Genomic DNA, 20,232 nt, shown 5'->3' with positions numbered 1-20,232 from the left:
AGCAGTATAGCTCAGGGACATCCTGTCACAGCTATCTTGCCTCCAGTGCTACGGATAACTAGAACATTTTCCCTCTGAATCAAATCTGCCATCAATTCCCTCATGTAGAAATGGAAGGCCTGAATTCCATAGACTCCTTCACTCTTCTCTTCCTCTTGAAGAATTAAGTTAGAAGTTCCTTAAGACTATTTTTATGTGTAACATCTCTCATGTGCCTTACCTGTCATTGCTAAAATAGTTGGGGATGGTAGAATTCTTTCAGTTTCCTGTAAATTTGTATGATGGAAATGGAAAGTGGGAGGCGAGTCTTTCTTTTTTTATTTTTTCATATCTGTTTGTGTTTTTAAAAAACAAATCTCTCTTCTGTGAATACTGGACTACAGTATAATTTGTTTTAAAACTTTAGGGCTCATCAGCTTCTACTGATTGCTGGAATGATTCTGTCTCTTTGCCTCCATCGTTACAAATTATTTACAAGGCATCACCTATATGAGAGGCATTGGATTAAACTATAAATATTTTCCTTGACCCAAGATTTTATTTTCCTTTTATGCTGCTGAAAAGAGACTCTTCCAATATGGTTTAAAATGACCACAAAGATCTCAGCTGGCAATAGCATTATCTACCAAGAAATGTTGACTTCTGTTACTCATTCAGAATTGTACCTCTTGATTTACATTGATAATAATAACAGTGTTTAGCATTTATGGAGGTCTTTGCATTGGACTAGTGGATGCGGTTTTAGTGAATATAAATTATGGAATTTTGCCAATTCAAGGAGCTTTATAGAGAATAGAGAAAAAAAATGCTTCTTTGTGACCGTACGTCTTTTGTTAGATTTTAGTGAAGTAAATGGTGTAGAGTTTGACCTTATAACAAATGGAAAATCTTTTGAACAGTTCAAATTATTGTTTTATTAGCTATAAACAAGGGATAAGAAATAATCATTTTTCCATTAAATGTAGGTTAGTTGAGACTGCAATGAAGTACGTAGTATTCTAATATTAACTTTTAAAAAGCTCTGCAATTAATTACTTCTGTCTGTTCTGGATTCAAAAGGTTTCCCCGAGTCAAAATTTATTTTCACGTTTGCGTGTATTTTTTCGGAGTGGCTTCTCTAAGTCTGGCAAACATAGGTGCCAGTGGATCATTTTGGAACTGGAGATTGTCTGATGCTTTTCTCGTTCTGGTGTCTGTTTTGTGCTTTCCTTGCTCGTATTTTTCTCTTTTTCAGACTTGCATAATACACAGCTTGGAAAGCAATTCATTTGGCCTGCTCACTCACTGTGAAGCAGTGCATACTTGCTGTCTGGCTGTTGGCAAGTCGTCTCAAGGATACCTGTTCTACAAGGAATCACAGGGAGGGCTGTTATTATTGTATCATTTGAAAGGAAGGGTGGTATCGAACTTATGATGGTGTAGTGCTATTTTTTTTTGTTAATGCAAGAACGAAAAATGTGCTTACTCATGGACACTAGGAGAGATACTCCCACATGCCACAGTTGTACACAGGCAGTTAGGATGGCATCGTTTTGGAGGGAACAGGGAAGATATTTTGATGGAGAAGTTATGGAACAGATAACATATAGACCAAAGTTTATAAAAACTGGTCATTCACACCTACCTCTTCAACACTACATACATTATTCTCTTATTCTAAAGGAGACAGCAAATTTTTAGGGTTGGAGAGAAGAGACTAGTTTTGACCTACTGAAAACTGAGATACTTAAGAGCAAGCTTTAACATTCCAGGAATAGTAAGTTGGAAATGGCAAGTGGGGAATCTATGAAGCCACAGTTGTTGCTCACATGATGTTCTTTTGTTTGCAGATCAGAGGTCTTATAAGGGGGGATTAGTTGAAGAATAAAATAAAAGCAAACATCTTGAGGAGACATCCATTCCCTAAAGTATTTAAGTCCTGTAAGTCTTCTTCATCGACTAGTTTCTTAGCATTTGTAGTTATTACAGATGGTAGTTCAGATTTTTCTTCATTCTTATGGAAGCAACCTTTTTTTTTAACTTGTTTTATGTCTTTCACTATTCTTCTTTGTATCAAAAGAGGCACTTAGACTTTAACTGAAATCTGTGTAAACATGTTTCTTCCTCCAGTAGGTAGCTGGTGAAAAGGATTTCCAAGGTATTACCAAGGATTTTCAGGAACCAAATCATGTTCCAAGTTTAATCACACCTAACTTCTTTAGGTGGTTATAGCCTGCACTGCACGGCAGCAGACATGAACGGCATAAAAAAGTAATTCAGGGAGAAAAGTTGTTCATTCAGCAGTCATACAGTTTGAGCATAGAGGCCACTGGCATAGATAAATGAATGCAATTTACATATGTACATAAAGGGCTAGTATGAGATTCCCATTTGTAGAGTGGTGCAATGTACTACAGAGGCTTTTTAGTGTGAAAGAAAGGCATCAGAAGCAATTCTGAAATGTATAAAGCTGAGTGATTGTGTATAATGCTCCCCCCAAAAGAACCACCTGAGAAAACAAAGCAACAGTAAATGGAATTGTAAAAAAAAAAAAAAAAAAAAAAAAATTAAAGCAGCATACAAGTGGAAAACCTATTGTGTACTTAGTTCAATATTTAAAAAAGGGCTCATGATCCAGAATTACTTTCAAGCAGTAAAACCATTTTTCATTGTCTCCCATTATTCTTGAAGAAGTGATCTTTTAAATTTGAGAGACACCAAAAAACTTATTCAGGTAATGAATTCAGATATTGTTCAGATTCTGAGTTATAGTTGAAAACTTTCATAAACTGCATGAAGTAAAGTGGGCTTTCCTTCAGCATAAGTAATATGTTCCTTCCCAAGAGGAACAATATTTATTAAAAAAAACAACAGAAAATTCCACTTACCTTTCATGCATTTTATATTTCCCAGGTTGCCTTATAAAACATTTAACACTGTAGTGGCTATTGAATGAGATTTATAAAAATGAGCTCCATTGTTTATTTGTTATTGTATTAGTGAAAAGCAGATGTAATGGTTTCTGCTTCAGATTCTTGTATTTTCATTCACATAAAATGGTGTTTTAACTTTTCATATTAAGCAAAATAGACTATTTACTTTTGAGACAAATTTTCAGCAACCAAAATAACTGCATTCAAAATATGCATACATTCTGTGAAATTTTTGAATCTTACAAAACATTTCAAAATTGAAAAAAGCTGTAAAAATACCAGAAATAATACGGCTTAAAGTTTTTTTAAAAGTTTTTAATGCATTGTGAAATATAAATCAGATATGCATTGTCCAATATGTAAGATTTTGTAACTATATTAGGAACCGTAGATTCATGACAATGAAGATTCAATCTATAATTGTTTCTCTTTATTTTTTTGTAAAACAACATAATTTGAGTATTAATATTTTAATATAGTAAGTGCTTGGAGAGACAATGGAATGTAATTTTCTTGTGCAAAGATACGGAGATACTGCATTTTCTGACCAGATCTTAGCTCCCCTTGGGCTCCTGATTTTGTAGCACATTGGGCACATTCTTAAGATGATTTTCTAGGGAGGAAAGCCCTTAAACTTAACCTGAACTTTAAGTTTATGTTTTCGTGTTTTTTTTCTAGCATGGTTCCTCTTCTACATTTTTGATTCACTTCAGTTCAGGATTATCTGTCTGCTGAAGTAATAGATCTGTTTTCAGATAGTAAGGGAAGAGCTCACCATGTTCACCTAGAACCATGTTAGTGTGGTTCTACCCCCTCCTTCCCTCGTCCCCCAATTTGCTTTTACACTGAGTAGAGTGAAAATTGGCCTCAGCTGAAACTTAATCACCTACCCAAAGACCAAGGCAAGGGAAGACAGGATGTAGATGTTATGGCGTTTGTACTGTCAGGAAAACTTGTGGAAAGTACTGTAAGCAGCATTAGTAGCCACAGTGGAGGAGCAACATCTCTGCAATCTATATTTCAGTTAAAACTTGAATCACAAACCCAGAACACACCATTATCAGGAGACTGAAAAAGTTGCTCCAGGAGTGCTCAGGACAAGAGGAGCACCTTAGAATTATGGCTGGTCTGCATAAAAATTGAGAAAAACTGAACCGATAGAATTCAATCAGTCTGTTGTGTAAATGGAAAATTGCCTTGAGCAGAAAAATTAGAATAACTTCCACATTAGGGAGCTGAAACTATAATTTAGCAAAGTTAAAATTCATGTAATCCTATCATCCTTTATCAAACATCGGAATTAATATTGTTTGGGAAAATAAAAAGTTAATCAATATCACATCTATGAAAATTAATACTACTCCTACAAATAAAATCAGCCAAAGGCAGCATGTACATCTTAATCAGGGAACACAAAAGCAAGAGCTCCAGGGGGAACCTGGAGTGGTTGTCTAGGAAACAACAACAAAAAAGTATGAATACTGCTGTTAGCAAGCAGTCAAGGTTCACACAGACAGTACAACTTTGCAAGGGGAAAATTCTGAGAATTAGAATCTCTACTGAGAATTCCCTGCTAACAAACTTTTTGAAATATTACATGATCTATACTAACAGGTGATTCAGCAAGCAGAAAAAACTGTAGCATTCTAGATAGATTGAACTAGTCACCAAACCCTGCATAAAAATTTTGTATTTTTATGAGTGGCTTATATTTTCACACCATCTTTCACATCCACAGGTAAATAAATACTGATGAGAGTTTCATACTGACGTATTGTAGGTGTTAAATCTGTGCACGATACTTGTAAGACAATATTGGGAGCCAGTAGGTAGTAGTGTACTTTCCCAGTTGTAACAGGTTGGTGGGATGAGGTACTGGCAAAACATGATCAAAATATGTTTATTTGCTTTTATATTAATTTCTTGCATATCTTAGCTTTCTGCAGGTCAGTTAGGAATGTCAGAAAATAGTGACACGTCATACCCTTATATCTCAGATTCCCTTGGGTTTTGTTCCAATCAATTACTGGTTTTATGTGTCAAAGGCAAATTGAAAGTTCATGAACAAAAATTGAATTTGCAGATTATCTTATCATCCTGGTTATCTGCAGTGTCCAGGAGTCAGCATTAAAAGATGAACTTAACAAATTGCCTGGTCAAACTACCAAAGAGCATAGTATTTGTTTGTTTTTCTCCAAATTGTAGCAGGACAGCATCATAGAAATTTGAGAAATTGAAAGCATTAATGATTACAACATACAGTTAAGTATTTGAGATCAAGGATATCAGTACCTGAAAAGAATCTTTATCTTCTGACTAATCAAGAAACAGGTACTTGTGTAACATTACAGCCACAGCAAGTTGTCTTCTCTGTAAGCAGAAGGCACACGCGTTATCTCAGCAGTGCAGGAGGAAAGGCCATTGTGATAAAGGGTGATCAGTAATGCCCATCTCTCTGGCACTTTTTCTGCCATTCTTCTGAGTTTCATCTCCTCTTAGATACTTGTCACCCACCCCAGCCTCATGGAGATGGGCATTCAGCAAGCCTGAAATCTGAATACAGCAACAGCCATATATAGACTTACTACCAATTCCATGGCTGGTTAGAAAACACAGGGATGGTATTTTCAGAGTCGCCCCCCAGCAGTCATTTCGGCTGAGCTCTGAGGTGTTGCTGCCTGCATGCAGGTGGCATTTGGCTTTTGTGAAGACAGGAGTGTGCACAGATGGGTGAGCTCCTTCTAGCTCTGGGCCCTGCAGGCAGCCAAGTCCTCCATCAGGTGTCTCAAGGAGGCTCATTGCCCTTCACCTGCTGTCTTTTCCAGACAAAATCAAAGTTTCAGGCTTTGTGGATAAGCTTTTCCTCCCTGCATAAAGCAGCTGCCTTCCTCTTCGCAGTGGAGGGATTTTTCTCTTCAGAAAGGTCACCTCAGCTCCCAGCCACCATGCTGGCTGCAGATCAGAGTTTCTGTGTAAACTTTTTCTTCTTCATCAACCTAAAACCTTTACATACTTTCCTCCCATGGGGTGCCTTTCTCTAGCAACCTTCTCTAAATCAACATTTCAGTGATTTCTGCCTGCCTCCCCTCCCCACCCCCCACCCCCTGCTGAGTACTTGCTCCACCCTACAGCTGTTACCAGTAATTGACAGTATTTTCCGCACCTGACTGCCATCAGTGTGGGGACTTTAACTACAAAATGGCAGTTATGGCGGTTATGACACCACACGACTGAAGGAGCTGAGAGGAGCTGGTGGCATCTGAAGAGCCTGGAGACTGTGGCATCTGCTGCTTGAGCACCTCTGACAAAGGTGCTGAAAGCTGAGGCTCCATCTTCACAGCGCCTCACCGATGTTGTGGGGGTGCCCATGTTTCTCTCACAAACAGCCTGGTCTTGCCCTGGGGATGCCTGATTTCCTCTCACAAACGGGTGTTTTCAAGATGGGTGTTGGCCATGTGTGGCTGAATCCTCCAGGGGTGTCAGCTGGCGGTTTCTAGAATCATCTGTCATTTTACAATGTTCCTCAGCAGGGCCTTCACCTGGGCAGGCTGCAGGTGCCTCCCTCCTTCTGCCTTGCAGGACATTAGCAGGATTTTTTTAAAGAGAAAAAACAACCAACAACAAGCTTTTAGACCTAACTCTTGTGTTGCCCTAGGGTGCTCCCCACATGGGATATAGAGCTATATATGGAAAAGTTGTGTTTTGGGGAGCAGTGAACCGGTGCTGGCTGGCATGTATTGTGTCCTATCCCCAGCATGCTGCTGTTGGCCAGGGCAGACGGCTGCTGCCGGTTGTATTTGGCTGCAGGAAAAGGCACCAGATGTTTAATGCCTGTCTGTTCGATGGGAAACATCCCTTATGCTTGTCTTGCTTCTTCTGGTCTTCATTTGCAAACTAAATGAGAGAAGAAGTTGTGAGTTAATAGAGGAGGAGGTGTCAAAATTTAAATTACTTTATGCTAGTAGTTACTCAATTTGCAGCACTTGTCACAGAAGGGAGTATTATAAATACTCACAAAAGAGTCCAAAGTATGATAGCACTGCTTTATCTGAGACCTGTGCTTAAAATGTAATGATCAGATATCTGAAATCCTGTGACTTTTATGTTAAGAATTAGCTAGGGGGAAAGTTCTGGATGAAATCTGCAGTTTTCACCACCTCAGGAAGACCAACAAAGCTATCCTTTGTATGTGGGTCGTGGAGAGCACACTGCTTTCACTGTTAATGCCATTAGCTCATTTGCAAAGGCTTTGCTTCTTTTTACAAAAGTCCATAGCAAAATACTTGAATGAACTTCATAATTAGTTTTAAAAACTGACAGTCACTACTCATTTCTAAATATGAATTGATGCTATTGATGGCAACCCTCAGTAAGCTTGGAAACCATCCAAACCTCTTGGCTCTTCAAAATTATGCTAGAAACCTTTGTCTCTTCTCTTTCTATCCAGCACATGTTATAGACTGGATGCTTTTTTGTCTCTGAGCGTATTTGATTCTCTTTTGGTACTGTACTTCAGCAGCACTCATCTGCCAAACTAATGAAAAAATAAAGTTTGTAACCACTTATCTGAAGTTTCCAGGCCTCACACAGCGCTTGATTTGTGGTATGGAACAGGATTCAATTCAGTTAACATTTTTAATACAAGTTTAGGTAACAGCCCTTCATAATTCTTCAGCCTATCTGCTTCCAGACTGCCTATCAGGTGCAGTTTCATTTATTGGTATAGCACCCCATCAAGCAGGTAAATACAATTGTTCTCTACTTTTGATTGAACAGAGAAAGGCAAATACAGATGAATGACTTTCCTGGTATGAAATATGGGAGTGCAGTAATTTACTGTCTTAATGTCTCAGTTGCAGTAGTATGATATGGATCAGCCTTACCAAATGAACCTGCAAATACTGTGGGTAAAGAGAAAGTCAGTAGTAAGGAAAAGAATTTGTGAATACCATTTCCTAATCCTTCACACTAAACACTAAATCCTGTTATCATTAAGGTTTCAAATAATACAGTGTATTGTTATGCCTAAATTGTGATAGTGTATTTTTATTCAAGGTTTACATCACCTATTGTAATGTATTATGGAAGATGTTGACAAAACAGAATTTCTTAATAGAATGACTGCCTACCGTGCAAAGTCTGCTCTATTTACAATGTCTGTGACTGATGACAATGTCACGTGTTGGAAGTTCTAAGTGGAAAAGGTTGCAAATAAACCAAGTCTCTACCTTCGCAATCCTATGCAAGAAAGGTGCTATCTGATAATAGGAAATTACATGATTATGTAACCACACAGCCCTATAGGCAGTTTTCCTCACTATTGTCATTTTTTTGTGTACCTGTTTCTTTATTGCATCAAGTGAGATATGTATCAGATATAGGCAATTACATGGTTGGTCTGTACATTTCTACAGCAAAAATAGGAAAAAGGGAATTCAAGAGAAATATAGGAGAAATACTTCTGGGAGAAGTATGACCCTGACCTTCTTTCATTGTGAAGGGTTTTGGACAACTTCTATCTTTGAAAAAGGAACACAGAATTCCTCTGAATGTGAAGCGAATGGAAAATAATCTCTGTTCGGACCAAGAGGAGTTACTGAATTAGTTCCCAAAACATGTCAGAGAACAGAACTCTCCAGTGTCTGCAGTAAAATAGCCTAGAACATCTTTCATAGCTTGTTATTTGCTGGTGATCTGCAGTGTAATTGCTGTGGAACAAGAAAATCCCATGTGGTTCAGGTTCCTGGTTTCTGTTAATAACAATGATTGAAAAACAAAACCAAAACAGAACACACCAAAACAAGCAAATAAACAAACAAGGACCCCACCTATTCCTGTGCTAATTAGTGAGTGGCATACTGCAAACCAGTAAGGTAAGTATGGGTGTTTTAGTTAAGACAAAAGTGTGGTGGGCATGCAGAAAACTCAGATACAGTGATAACCCTCAACAAAAACAAAACACTTGCCTCTAGAAAAGATACAGCGAGTGCAATAGTAGTCTCTGTTGCTTTTAAATGTGGGAGGATAATTCTTCCATTATGATTCAGGGAGCAGAGGCAGTCACAGGCCATATTTTCTCAGTGAGTATTGATGGGTTGTATTTGTACACATTGGTTGTGAGTGTTTTGGATCATTATAGCTATGTCTCTTGTGAAGTGTAGGTGTTTGCATTCCTGACTTTCACAGAACTGCGAGGGCTTTGAAAAAACAGTGTCTGCACAAACTTGTGTTGAATGTGTGTGTGTGTATGGCTTTCTTTAGCAGAACCAGGGATCCTTGCCAAGCTCTAGGGTAATGAATGAACTTGATAAAAATAGAGGATGTAAAAGTTAAATAGGAGAAGGAAGCTAAAATGGTGCATATTTCTTGAAGGTTAGCTATTGGGAATTTCAGGGATTCAAGCATTGGCTATTGGGTTCTGCACATTTGACGTGGGTAACTAATGCGCACATCGCTGCGACTGTGTCTGTCTCTCCCCTCCTTTACAATAACCCTGGACTGGATGTTTGTTGTCCCCCTAATTTTCCTGTGTTGAAGATAAAGTTTTTGCTCTTCCTACAAAGATCATGAGAATGGTCATTTTCTCCTCCTATTTTCCCTCTGTACCACTAAATCAGAGACATGGGGATGATTCCTCTGTAGAAGACAGAACTCCACCTCTTATCTCCATTCTTTCTATACATAAAAAATCCACTTTTCTGTTTCTCTGGAAGCTTAGGGAGGTTTCTCTAGAGTCTGAAGGTGAAGCATCATTTTCATTCCCTTACAGTCAGGAGAGGACTCAGCTTGATCTTCTGATTCCAGTGGGAAAGAAGGAGAGAAGTTCTGTAGGGCATTCAGGGCAGGCATCCTGGCCTCTGGATGGTTGCTTCCCAAGCTGTTGAGTCAACAGCACTATTCAGTGTCATTGCCAGGACCTCAAGACTGCATGATTTTATACTTTCAGAATTCTCAAATTGGTTCTGAAGTTGCATAGCACAAATTTTTAAAAGAAAAAGCACAAACAGAAGCCAACCTGTTGTTCCATGTCTCTTACTGTAAATCATAGAAAAGCTGTGAGTAGACCATGGAGATCGGGAATTGCAATGAAATTTGTCATTCTTCCATGTTCTTTAGATTTTATATATACTGAAGTGACCTTATTGAAGAAGTCTCTAGGCTTTCATCCTCTTGTAGGGTTTATCTTCCATGTGCTTGGAGTCAGTGTGACTGGGATTTCATGAGTTTGTTTGCTGTTAGTCTTGATACCGTATTTCTTAGACCTTTCGTTCTCGCTGTGGTTAGTTGTAGTGGAGATCTGATCCTCCTTCCTGTTTTGTCTCTTCAGTAGAACTTTGATGTACTGTTTCTGCAGAGCTTTGTCACTTTTGTCTTCTCTTATACAAGGAATATTTTCCAAGTACTTCTGGAATAGCTAATACTGATTAATTCTGACACTGTTGGTAATGGACACCTTCTTTAGATAGTCTATTTCATCACAAAGCTGCAGAACAAAAATATTCACATATTATTTCTCATAAAAGAAGTTCAGGTCTTTATAGAGTTCTTTTTCTAAAATGTGAACACACTTCCATATATAGAGTTTTCTAAACTATGAACTGCACAGGGTAGCAGGCTTGCCATTAGCCTTATTTTCTTGTTTTTCAACAGTAACTAGCAAACAAAGTTGTAAAGGGGGAATATGCAATGCAAGCTCTGGCTTCTGGGGAGGTGGAAGGAAAAGGGTAAGAAAATAAAATACCCAGGTTCCCAACTGGACATTTAATCTCCTCCTTGTCTGTTTGAAAGTATTGTAAAATGTAAATCTCTATTACCTCATATTCCTCCTCCTTTCCAGCTGTCTTGCTTTTTATGACGCATGCTGGATTCAAATTAAGAGTAAGCTTTTTGACTCCTCTAATCTTTTATTTCACATTTGCATATAAACAGTAAGTCTATAGCCCCAAAAGGAATGAAAATATTGTATCTGTCTCATAATTAGTATTAAGATATTTAGGAAAAAGGGAAAATGAATTTACAGTTTGCTATAAAACGTTTTATTCAAACAGCTACTTATTGGTACAGATATTAACTCAAAGTTATAATCAACAGAGTGATGTTTTTGAAGATTGCATGCTAGCGATGAAAAGACAAAAGAAAATGAAAATGGAAGAGAAAAGACCTGATTGTGTGAGTTCAGACATTCAAGGTTGTGTTACAATCATCATAGCTTCCCTTATGCCAAAAATATATGGTCTTGCTTTGTACTCCAGGCTACAAAGATATCAAATCAGATTTGCTTATTCATCTATGTAGCAGTTACACTGTAAAATGTTTTCATCCATTTCACAGAATCATTAGTAACAACAAAAAGTTGATTTGTTTAATACTACAAGGCAGTCTTGCGTTGTCAGTTGTCTTTCAATCCTTGCTGTTCTTAGAATGGTATGGGGTCAAGAAGACTCCTGATATGTCATTGACATTATATCTATATTTTTAATTGCTTTGCAAGTTTATATAAGTCTTACTTGGGATTTCCTCTTTTTTAAAAAAAGAGAGAATCTCATCCTCAAAAACTTTGTGAAGTGACAAAAATTAGGTGTCTCCCTCAAGGAATTTCCTTTCAGTTTTAAAGAAATTCTTATAAGAATTATTTTTCTATAGGCATTTCTCTAGGACTTGTTAGCTGTATAGATAGGGCTTGTTAGCTGTATAGATATGTGAGTGGGCCTGGTTATCCTTATCCTATGAGGATTGTGTTTCATGTCTTAGACTTCCCAAATTGCTTGCTGCCTGTGATAGACCTTTCCAACTTTGTGTCTTGTAACATTTTTTCTTGTGTTGAAGTGTACTGGGAAAATACTCCTTCAAGTTACATTCGTTTTTCAGCTTCAGCGCAAGCTTATTGGTGAGTATGCTGAATTAATTTGGTTGTACGGATCCACCACATGGGGATAATGAAACCCTGCAGTGCAGAAGAGAGACAATAAGACTCTGCTGCTTTCCATTTCTCTGTCCATTCCTTGGGGGTTCTGTTGTTGATCGTTGAAATGCACAGAGCATCTTGTTGGGTGGCTGTGCAGTAGTGTACCTGCAGTCTTTGTTTTTTATTTGTGCCGTTGAGAGATCATTTCTCATGACAGTGGTATTAGGATTTGAATGGGAGAATCTTACCCTGCACTGTCCTTGAGTTTTCCTTGCTGTCCCCCTCTGTTATATGAATTCCTAGGGGTAAAATGGCTTCATTGTTCATTGAATCACAAGCTGTTTTATTTTTCCAGAAAGTATCTTTGACAGGTAGTAGGATATGCCTCTAACAGCTGAGCGAGCTCTGCGTCAGCATGAGGGTAAGGAGAGACTTCTTCCATTCTGATCTTTGCATTACCTGCTGACGTCATATTGAAGTTTCTCTCCCTTGAAGTGGAAATCCACCTGTATCTGTTAATTTGATGACAAGTTTTTACTGCTGCAGGCAGGGTGAATGGGATTTGACCAAGGAGCATATGGATGAAAGGCGATATAGTCTAGTGCTTATTCTTTGGGCAAACTGCTTTACCATGTGATGAACAGTCAGTCACTGTTTATAAGTGTTGCTGCAAGTGACCTAGAACTTTTTTTTTTCCCTTTCTGTTTCTGTTCCTTTTTATAATCAAGCAGGCAGAAACATTTGCTTTGATCAGTCATCTTTCTATTTTCTTCTTCCTTTACCCCCAGGTACCAACTTTTATCATTTCCCACAGCTCCATGCATACAAACACTATAAACAAGTAGTAAAGTGTCTGAGTCATCAGATATAGTTCCTTGGGGAGCCCTGCAGAAGAGAAGTAGATCCTGATTTTTGCTGCTGTTGCTGTGCTTGTGTTATGAATCCCATGACACTGCTCTGGCACTCATTTATAGGAAACAAATTCATAACCAGATGAAGAAGTTCAGGAAAATCAGAGTATTTGTAATCTTCTGGTGGGTATTACGTGCCTGCTAAACAACAGATACATATATAGCAGTAACACTTTCCCGTTGGGTTTTAAAGCAAAAGTGGGAAATAACTGCTGTCATTAACAACTGCTAAATTTGCATATTTATTATATTATGCCAATGAAGAGTAGGACTGTGAATAAACTGATGTTATAACTGACAAGGGATGCTTTCTGGCTGGTGCCTTACATAGAATCTTACTGCTGTGACAATCACTGGTTTGATGCCTTCCCAAAAGCTGCATTTTCAAATAGCTTCTTCCAGGGAAACATTCTTAAAGAATGCCCTCCAGATTTGATGGCTCCTGCCATAACAGAAATTATTATTTTTTTTACCTCCATATGTACTCAGTGTTCCTTGTATAAGAAAACATTATCCAAAGTGGGGTATTGATGATGTACATAAACATTCAACGAAAGCTCCATAAAATGTCTATGGACTATCCCTCTTCCAATCTTTTATTTGTGAAGATGACGTTGCAAACTTGTGATACATTTGTATTCCAGATGTTGTCAACGATTTCTGTTGTTGAAAGAGAATTATCTAGGAGTGTAAAATGAAGTCGGTATCAACCCAAAATAATCTTAAAAGAAAAAAAAAGGGCTTCCTATGTCGAGAAAGCATGAAGGTAGATAAAGCACATTGAAACCATAATAGTGCAGCTAAAACCAGGTTTAATATCAATATCATATAGTCATCAGGATCTGGTGTACCCTAAAGTATTAAACCTAATCCTGACAGTTGTCCCCTGCAGCATGTGGTCTTTATAAAGCGATAAGAGCCTTTAAACTGACAGAACTCCTTAGCTTGTAATAATTTTGTAATGGCATTGCCTTTGCATTGTGCATGGCAATGGCATTGTATTGAAAAGAAATCTCATGAAAACTAGGACAGAGAGTAGAGGAAAAGGTAATAAATATATCATAAATGAGATTCTTTCTGATACAAGTTGAAATTTACACATGGCAAATGGAGCAAGGATGGATTTGCTACAGATTTCAAATATTGCCAACACTGATATTCATGTTGCTGGGAGAGGACTACCAAAGGCCATGGATGGTTTGATTATGCGTGTGCAAGGAAGAAATTTTCAAGTGTCAGCAATAATGTGACATCTACACACCAGTTTGTCATGTCATCCACATCATGTGAGGAGAGAAAAAGCAACTCTTTTCAAGGCTCACATTTTGGTAGAAACTCTATAGTTATTATTCTCTTATTATTATTTTAATATTCATATCACAGCCTAATAGACACCTGTCTCAGAGCTTGCTTAACCTATAATGAAGTCATTGTCATATAAGAAGAGATCAGTCAAGTCACTGTGCCATGCTATAGCTGATAGTTACTGGTACGTAGTAACACTAGTAGCTCCAAGACATATGCATGTACTTGATGTTGCCTTCATATTTATCTTCAGGACCGTCATCCCTGCCTGAGGTTCTCAAAAAGAATGCTTTTATTTACAAGAGCTTTCATGTGCCTGTGTGTGCACTTCCCAGACAGATGAATCTTTGGTCAGTACTGAATATCACCACATAAATTCCCCAGACCCAATTCTCACTTATATCTGGAAAAAAATCTAAATTAATGGAATTGTGAAATACATTATGTTCTAATAGAATTCAGGTATTTTCCCTGTTGTTTACCATTTTTTTTATTTTAACTTGGAGAAATACAGTTTATCCTATGTAAAATTTAAAAATGCTTTTTAGTGTGTGAAATATGCAATTCACATATTGAAGTGAAGTATGCAGTATGAATCACATATGCCAGAAAACAAACGTAGATCTTAGTAGACAGAGATGAGCCTTTGCAGGTGTAGAGGGAAAACCCTGGAGTACTGTGCAGAGGGTCTGGCTTGGTACCGTAAGATTGTGCAAGCAGGCACTAGGAGGCTGTACTAATGAATATAAGTACTAATGAATGTATGGACCGTAGCTCTTTGTTTACAGCCTGAAGCAAGAATATAGCTGGGAGAGCATTAAGGAATATATTACCTTATGATAATAAGTAGCTTATTGATTGTTACAAGAGTTTATTAAGGATAGTGGTAAGAAGATAAGAATGATGTATCCTGAGATGACTCTTAAGCTTTCTCACTTATTCTGTCTGAATTCCTGATAGTAAAACCAAACTCATTGCAATTATGTAGACAGCATTGACTTAAGGATAATTGTTTATGAAACAGGATAAAGTGGAAAAGATAGGACATAAAATTCAGAAGGTAACAATCCCACAAATTCTATTAGGCCACATATTTTGTCTTTAATGGGATGGTAAAAATTAAGGCTTTTGAAATGTAGTACTATGAAATGATGTAATTGTGTTCTGGCTCAGTAAAAAAAAATATACACATTTTAGAACTTTGTGTGTATTACTACTTGTACATCAAGTTGGTACTGCTGTCAGTGTTATAGCTTTTATATTTTATAATTTCATATTTGCACAGCAACTGATTTTTGTTGAGGTAGTACTCCTATGTTTATTAAATTTTATTTGATTAAATAGCTCAAACTCCTTAAGTTCTGAGTGCACAGTTTTTAAGAACAGACATAACACAAACATGATGTTAGAAATAGGCTGAGCTTGACATACTAAAATAAACACTTTTAATGGATGTATAACACTGCATAATCAACTAGGGATGTGTTCCCCTAGTTTAGTGAGATTCAGAAATCTTACTAAAATACTGGATTAAACAGGATGAACTCTTGACCAATATTCAGCTGATACATATCTGCCAAGGGAAAACTGTTGATATTGTAAGAGGATCTTGAAGGCATATCTGGAGTTAAGACTTGAGTAAAACAGCTATGGAGCATTTATCCATCATGCTGGATTTCAGAAATAAGAAGTGGGAGGAAGTCCAAAAATACAATTAGTAGTATCTAAAGAGAGTACATGTATGATATGCCTTGACAGCAAATGCAGCAGGTGAGAAATGTTTATTGAACTAGAAAAATTGAGCATGAGATTATCCTTCCTGCTTCCATTAAATTTGACATAGTGTGCCTGAATGTTTGCAAGCAAATTACTTGAGAATGCCAAATCCAAAGATGAGTCAGGTCCCCAAAATCATGATACAATCAAGCATTTTAAAGAATGTACTTTGAATTTTTTTCTTTATTTTTTGAGTTATGAGTTAATGTGCTGCAGACAAAGGATTTTAGATTATTTTCTACTAATATAGGGATCAGAAACTTTAATAAATAAATTTAAAAAGCTGAGATTTATACTGATTATTACAAATAAACATATTAAGGAACTTCCCCTTCCCCTAGGCCAGAACAACAGCTTTTGAGATGTGAATATTGGTCAGCAATGGCTGGTGCTCAAACAGTAGGTTTATTTTTTTTTCCTTTTATAGACTATACCTTGGTAACCTACTCAAACTAATGTTGTTTCTTCATCTAGGTTATGGTAAGTGTGGCAGCATTAATACAAACACTAGCGTAATCAGAGGTTTCAAATCTGTAGCAAGTGATGCCCAGACATTGAAATAGAGAAAAAATATGTGATAGTAGCAGGACTCAAAGCTGGAACATCTTTGACTGTGAAAGTTGGGGGCACACAACAACAGAGGCTTTGCTCATACCACCTGCACCGTAATAAGCATTCTTGACAGGGATGGGAAGCCACAGCTGGCAGAGCCTGCACAGTTTCTACAGCAAATCTATAACAACAGGAATTCAAACATTTTTCCAAAAAATCTCATTTGTTTTGTTTTGCACTTCTGGGAAGGAAAAATACCCTGGTAAGAGCATGTCAAATAGCAAGGTCTTGGAATCTCAGATATAAAGTGGGTTGATATCAGGGAGTTTTAGTAATATCTTACACGTGGGCAGACAACCTGTTGAGAAGAATGACATTTTCCTGCAGCTGACTTTTTCTCAGCTTCTTTGTTGTTTATGTGAAACAAGCAAACAAAGAAATAAGAAACAAATGAACAAAACAACAACAAAACAAACAAGCAAATAAACAACACCCAAAACCAAGAAATCAACCAACCAAGAAAACAGCAGGGCTTTTTCATTTCTCTTTTTGCACATGTATATTTTGTTTAAGAAAAGTTTATTGGAGAAGAAAACAAGTCAGGATTTCTTAAGGTGTGTACTTAATGGCAGCTGGTTCTAGCTGCAGTGACATACATATAAGTGGCTCTGTGCAAAAACCTCGTCTTCACAGCAAGATTCAGTAGCCACAACTCTGTTTATCTACAGTATTAGGCTTCTAGAATGAGGAAATATGGAAGCAATTACATCTCTTATTAATGCTTGAATCGTGCATTCTAAAAATTGAAAAACATGGATATACAAAAGCTATGATCAGTAGATCAGGCTGGCATTCTCTTTGAACAAGTAAGAAAGACAGGTTTTAATGATATGAATAAAAATAACTTGCTAACAAGTAGATTCTTACAAAATAACCTTGTCCCCATTTATTATAAAGTACTTAAAACTTTGTTTTAAAGTGAAATGAAATTATCAGGGTAAAATTTCAGGTCATTGTAGATGTTGGGACTTCTGTTATTTTGTTTGCTGTTGTGTTCCCATTTGCCAACAGGGAATAAGCAAAGGGCTGTAAAATGCTAAATTTGCCAAACATGGCTATCCAGAGTGTGAAACTAGTTTGGTGAGCCTTTTAATGTCATTGCATTTTCTTTAATGAAAGTGGAACAGGCAGTGGAAATATGATCAGAGGGTGCCAAAATAAGATTTTATTTTTCATAAATATTTTATGCTGGGTGTCAGGGGAAGATGAGGTTATGTACGTATTTCATTCTAACTATGTGCTTTGAGCAGGGTTTGGACAGATGACCTCCAGAGGTCCCTTTCAAAATAGAATTTTCTGTGTTTTGACGTCTGATGTATCAACAAAGGGCGTCTGTATGGATAAAACAATGTGAAATCATGCATCTGATATCTTTGCAGACAATGATATGCATGAGTGCAAAAAAACTACAACCACCAGCATTTAGTAATATACTAGTAAAGTATTTGGAAATGTTCTGTTGCCTCCGGAATACTTCTGTACTTACTTATTAACATGTCTCAGCTACGTTCATGGTGGGGGTCCAAAAAGCACACATACAGGCCACACTCTTTGATATAGTTCCTAACAATTGTGTTAGGTTATGTTGACTTTCATTCACTTGTTAATTCATCCTTTTCAGGGTCTTCCCAATCCACCATCTGTTCAGCAAAGCAATTATTGGCATTCATCTGCTTCATTATCCCTCACTCCTAGACCGTAGAAAACCACAGTCCTGGGCACTTCTGCTCATCCTGTTGATGGGCTTTGATAAAACCCTTCCTTGGTAGTTGATGTCCTTATAAGCCCTTGCTTACTGAAGGACTTGTCACAGTCTGTCTGGAATCAAAGTTCTGTCATCATTTATCTTGGACAGCAGCCTGCATCTTAGAGCCTGAAAGTCTTAGTATTTTTATTGTTTGTAACATATGTTATTGTTTGACCTCACCAATGTGTATAAATATCTGAGGGGAGCTGGCCTCTTTTCAGATGTGCCCAGTGACAGGATGAGAGGCAATGGGCACAAACTGAAGCACAGGAAGTTCCAGCTCAATATGAAAGGGTACTGCTTTACTGTGACAGAGCACTGGGACAGGCTGCCCAGAGAGGTTGTGGAGTCTCCTTCTCTGGAGATATTCAAAACCCACCTGGATGCTATCCTGTGCAATGTGCTCTAGGTGATCCTGCTTGGCAGGGGGGGTGGACTAGGTGATCTTCAGAGGTCCCTTCCAGCCTTGGCCATTCTGTGATTCTGTAATGAAATTCAGCAAACTGAGGGGACTGGGAAACCCTTTACTTAACTTGAGACTTGTATGCACGTTAGTATTTTACTCAATAGTAATGTGAAGGATAGTATGTATAGCTAGTCACCATGTGACAGTTGTCTAGTTGGTACATGAGTATGAAATTATGTCAATGAGCTAAGGTTGCTTCTTTTTCTCTGACACATCAATAAATAGAAGTATTACTTATGCTTAGAGCTCTAATGTGATTATGTCTCCACGGGATACCAGGATTTAATGTGTTGGATAGAAAGTTTAACATATAGTATTATGAAAACTTGAACTGACTCTAAAAATAATGCATATATTTCATTTGTATTTTACAAAAGAAAAAAGTATTTATTGAATTAAAAGATTGTTGTGAAGGAGGTTACATAGTCAATGAAGAAGATTGGAGAGGAGTAATTAGTCTGGTGATATGTGTGTAGAAGGTAGCACTACAGTGTCTGAAACACGTAAATATGGTTTTCTCAGTCTATGCTTCATATAATTGTTACGACAAAGAAAGTAGTCCAGTTTGACTTCATTGTCCAAGCAGCCAAGGGAAATTGCCATTATTTTAAAATTAAGAATAGCTCAAATCAGTGATGTAATACCCAAACAGGACCTTGCAATATTATTCTAGCATCATTTTTCCAGAATACAAAGTAGTCAGATTTCCCAGGAACATTTAATTTAGTTGTGATCATAAGCAGTCTTTAAATCAGATTAGAAGTAAAGTTCCATGTTAATATGTTCTCTTGCATCCTTAGGCTGCTTCTTTTTTCCATATTTAGTCTGGCTGACAAGCAGCCAATATATATACTGACAGTTCTTGTATATACAAAGGGGAAAGCTATTTGGAGGCCAGTGATTAGGTTCATCCTAATGCATGGTTGCCAAAATTACTTTTTCCTGAGTTCCTGCACTATAATTCTCAGTGAACTCAGTGATGCTGCAGGTCATTCTCTGTTCAAATGAAAACCAAAATGTCTGAAGACAGACATTTGAAAGCAGAAATGTGCAAATATTTTGGAAATGTTTAAATCTTTATGTCAGCATTTGCTTTCAGAAGTGCCACCTTTAAAACATGGATCCATTTTCTTCTCTCTACTAGCAATGTAAAAATAACAGACTTTAAAAGGGCAGCAGACACTATACTGTAGAACTTAGTAAGCTGCTATCTGCAGACAAAATAACCTGCAGTTAATCACTTTAACTCCTGTTCCTTTGCTCTGTAGCACAACATGGTTATTGTAATTATTGACCATCTTAAAAGGCATTACTCTGATATTATGTAGCTCTTCTGGTATGTACAGTAGAGCATTAAGCTTGCAACAGCTTTTCAAGAGTGGCAGAGGCTGGCAGCTGTGTTAGGATATGTAGTTCAGTTGCTTAGTTTTTCAGGCTGCATAACATCATCATTGTTCACTGACACTTCTTGCCAAAGAGTTCTGCTTTGCCTCAAGCACTTCAATGTGAGGGAATCACAGAATATCCAGTAGGGATAGTAGGCACTCAGCTGACTTTGAAAACCTGATCAGTTATTTATTGGAACAAATTAAAAAGTA

The 20,232-nt window shown here is 37.4% G+C and overlaps 1 long non-coding RNA gene across 1 annotated transcript in view; it reads left to right on the top strand.

Annotated features, from left to right (window-relative positions):
• The first annotated feature begins 6,029 nt into the window (after positions 1-6,029).
• The window catches only part of LOC121078609, a 49,080-nt gene continuing 34,877 nt past the window's right edge, over positions 6,030-20,232 (top strand). The window contains exon 1 of the long non-coding RNA XR_005824666.1: positions 6,030-6,222. This is a non-coding gene — a long non-coding RNA (uncharacterized LOC121078609). The remainder of the gene's footprint in view (positions 6,223-20,232) is intronic.

The sequence above is a fragment of the Cygnus olor genome, chromosome 15, assembly GCF_009769625.2.
Source record: "Cygnus olor isolate bCygOlo1 chromosome 15, bCygOlo1.pri.v2, whole genome shotgun sequence".
In the NCBI taxonomy this organism is placed as follows: Eukaryota; Metazoa; Chordata; class Aves; order Anseriformes; family Anatidae; genus Cygnus; species Cygnus olor.
This window is presented reverse-complemented; position numbering and strand designations above follow the sequence as displayed.